A 4197-nucleotide genomic window follows, 5' to 3' on the forward strand; every position below is an offset into this window, starting at 1 on the left:
ATATATATTATATATATATGTAAAATATATATATTTCTTATATATAATAAATATATATATACATATAAGCTCCCTATATATCTTAGTTCTTTCATATATATATATAAAAAAAATACATGAAAGAGCTAAGTTTCATATGTGTATATATATCTATAGATAAATATAGATGACTATATATAGATATAGATAGGCATATCTATATTTATATCTGGATATGTAGAGAGATAGAGATAGATATAGATATTAGATATAGAGATAGATATTAGATATAGAGATATAGAGATAGGTACAGATATTAGATATACTTATATACATATAAATATATATAGAAGAAAGAGCTAAGCTTTTCACATTCCTGAAGCATAGACTTTAGGAACAATGTCAAAAACCATGAAAGTTGGCAATGCTGAAACTTTGACTGGGATTTTTTCCCACGTCTAGCGAAGATGAGCACTGTAATTCATCACTCCCCAGATGCATTCCTGCACTGTAAAAAAAAATTATCGGCATTAGACTAGATGTTAGAATAAATCCATTTTTTCTATTCCTTCTTACCCAGCGTTGAATATTATCCAGGCTTTGCCCTTACCCGTGGGCAATATGCTTCCCCCATCTGGCAACATGGGCTAGGGGCAGAGGTAGCACTTAGCTGCATTAGTCTGAAGTCAGGCAGAAGGCAGAGTAGATTTGGACCTTTCTAAGCTAAGTAGATTATGCTCTACATCTCTGATTTAGTTAGTCTATAAAGGTGCAAATCTACCTTGATTTCTGCCTAGCATAGGTTAGGGCCATAGGCTTGAAAGAGCTTCCTAGGTCATTAAATCCACTCCCCAGGTACTGCAGGCAACTGAATCCTATAATAATCTCTTCCGTGGACTGCTCAAACCCTGTTGTAAAACTCTTCCAGTTTTTTACTCCCTTACTTCCATGGGGAGGTTTCTTACTACTAAGAAACCAAACGTCTGGCTAAATGCGATTCATGGCCAACAGATGTTCTTGTGTCGGCATTGCCCTAATATCAGGAGTTTCTTTTCCCTCCAGTTGATCCAGGACAGCAGGGCTCTGCTCCCAAATGCTTATCAGTGCCAGAAGCAGATTTTGGCTATTCTGCTGTTCATGTCACCGCAGAAGTCTCAGTGACCTCAAGAGACGCCTATTTGCCATTCCCAGCAAACGTTACTGGTAGTCAACCTTCTCCTCCACGTGCATTTGGAAAATGATGCTGTGACATGTGTTCAGTCAGGTTTTGTAAAACGGGCAGGTGTTTGCCCTATTTAAAATCAGAGCAGGCTGGAAATGATCTCAGCCTGATCAGGAAGTTATTTGTATAAGCAGAGTGCATCCTAAGAAACACCTCCTTCACTGAAGGTGATTTTAAATATTTGCACCAGTGGGTCCGATGGATATCTGTGAGGTTTAAGATCCCTTCTAAAAAGTGTAAGCATTCCTGATGGCATATTCCTGAATAGCATTAGGTCTGTAACAGGGAAGCCCAACAAAGTGTAAATTTATACTTTGAAAATACCGTTGAAGATGCATTCTGTTCAAGGTGGATGTTTTTATTGTGTAAAAAGGAAAAGTCATACTGAGCTGCACACTTGATTGTTTAAGGGTTAAAAGAAACCTAATTGAACAGCTTATCACAGGAAAAAACAATGGCTCTGACCTGCATGCAAATGTTTTTGATTGTCCATTGGAATGAGCTCTTTTGAGATTGTATTTTTGATGAAGCTGGCAATAATCAACAGAGAGCAGAAAACGTGGAGAGGGCAAGAGGCAACTCTTTGCAATGGAGTTAGTTATACATGGTGGTAGATAAGGGCTGGCCGCACAGCCCAGCGAAGTCAAGGAGAGAAAAGAACTTACTTATTCCCATGCAGCTGATCAAGTTTTGTGCTCAAATCCACTGAAAAAGGGTATTAGCAGAGTTATGTTAATATAAGTTATCCACAAACCCTCCTCTCACCCTTGCACTTCTTCTTGCCATTTTAGAGTTTTAACATTTCTTTCTTTCCTTCTGAAGCAGACTCTGCGTGTGTGCATTTTGTTTCCGGAGGGAAATAAGTTGACGGATAGAAAGGGAAAAAAAAAAAAGGGGGATGCTAACGAAATCCGTGTGAGAAATCGTTCCGATTTTAAACGCGCAAAAACCGTCGGTTAATCCTAACACTTCAGAAGGGAATTAAAAGCCTGGATGCTAAAACAACGGCAAGCTGGGCATAGCTGAAAGTGAGTTTAAAAGCATGTGAGGGTGAAAAATAACTCTTCCCTCCTGTGCATAATGGAAGGACTTCCACTTTAACTCAGAAGAATTGAAGCTAATCTCTGATTTAACCGAAACATAAGGGGATCCTACTCGGGGATGCCCTTTCCTATTGTCCCTCACCTTTGTTTTGATTTCTCTGAGAAATGCCCAGGAGATCCAGATCCATTTTCAACATGATACTCTTTGATGTGCAATGGAAACGGCCCGCTCCATGAGTTGAGGCTATCCCCTCTTTGTTAACTCCTTTTACTGCCTCTGAGCCCTCCTGATTGCTTGGTTGGCCCTGAGCAAACTCTGCTGGATAGCCACAGGCAGTTAAAAATATCTAATATTCGTTAATTGATAGTAATACAAACAAAAAAAGGGAAGGGGGAGCTTCCACGCTCCCCTGGCCTAAGCTTTATGGTGCAACAGAGTTTATATTCTCCCCCCCACACACACCCCTGTGTTTTTCCACTTTCCTTATATGAAATGAACAGCTGTAATTGAAAAGCAAGAAGCTCCATGGTTTATAGAAATAGGTGTTGTTAAGAGCCTTAGCCATCTAATTTTCTTCCTATTGCAGGGCAGGCTTCTATTGTCTGTCCTTTAGAGCTAATTTCTTTTCTGATCAAAAGGCCCACATCATTGAAAAGGTAGTAATGACTATTCATTTGGTTGAAACCTCCATTCTGCGGTCTGCGAAGCTTTATTTAGAAACTGCTCTTTCTTTCTACAAGGAAAAGCTCATTTATGTCCTCTATAATGTCAATTAAAGGGGAATATATTTTAATTATTTATCCAGCAGAGAAACCTTTCAGGATCTCAGTTCTCCAGGCTTATGATATAGGCTCCGGTTTGCAACCCTGCAGTCGCGGCAGGATTTATAGGGCAGACAGGAGAAGCATGTAACCTGTGTTTAGGGTGTTTAAGTTACCACTAACGAGCAGTTGATTTGCAAACCAATTAGCAAGGTGGATCGGTACAATTAGGGTCTGATTTCTTGAGTAATATAGCTCATAAAATAAATAAAAGGGAGAAGCCTCTTCTTGTTGGCAGCCAAGGTGAGTGGTTGCATGGGGAAGGGAAAGGTTTTGCAAGAAGTTCTTGCGCGTGTCGTTTCTACACGGGGCAAGCATCACATTATAGCATGGGCAATGGGGGGGGACGGGCTATTTCTGCGGGGTGACAAGGGATCGCCAGGCTTTGGGGGAGAGCCGAGGAGGCAGAGATGCGGGCCGGGTCCGAGCGCACCCGGATGCAGCGCGCCGGGCTGCGGCTCCCCTCCTGCCCCGGGGGAGAAGCCGGCAGAGCCGGAGCCCCGCCCCGGCCCCCTGCTCCCCTTGCAGCGGGGCACGAAGCTCTCCCGGACGCCCCCCGGGGAGGCTGCGGACGCCCTCTGGACAGCGGTGCCTTTAAGCCTCCCGCAGCCTGGACAGCAGCAGCCCGCTGCTTGCAGGGGTGGGGGGGGACTTGATTGACAGCTCCCTCCAAAACTTTTCTTTAGCTCCGAGGGGCCTTGTCCGTTGCCAAGAGACCGGGGCGGGCTTGCGAGCGCCGCCCCGCCCCTCCGGGGGCAGCCAAGTGGAAAAACAAAGTGGGCAAGACGGGGCTCTTTTTGGCAGCGGGGGAGGACCCGACCCCCCAAGCGCTGGGCGCGCCCGGCTCGCTGCCCGATTATGCTCTTCAGAGGCTTCACCCCCAAAGTTCTCTGGATTATTTATTTTTTTGCCCCAATTCAAACCAGCTGGTCCTTGCCCCCTCCGTCAGGGGCCTGTCGGGAGCCGCGCGCTGATTGGCCGCCGGGGGCTCATTTATAGGCCGTCAATCAAAGCCCCCGGGAGAGGCTGCGGCGCCGGGACGGAGCCCGCGCCGCGCCGAGCCGCCGTCGGGGCCGCCACGCTGGCTCAGCTGCTGCCGGCGCCGGCCATGTACAGCCTGCTGGAGAGCGA

This window comes from Crocodylus porosus, unplaced genomic scaffold (assembly GCF_001723895.1).
Source record: "Crocodylus porosus isolate Cpor-Errol unplaced genomic scaffold, CroPor_comp1, whole genome shotgun sequence".
Classification (NCBI taxonomy): domain Eukaryota; kingdom Metazoa; phylum Chordata; order Crocodylia; family Crocodylidae; genus Crocodylus; species Crocodylus porosus.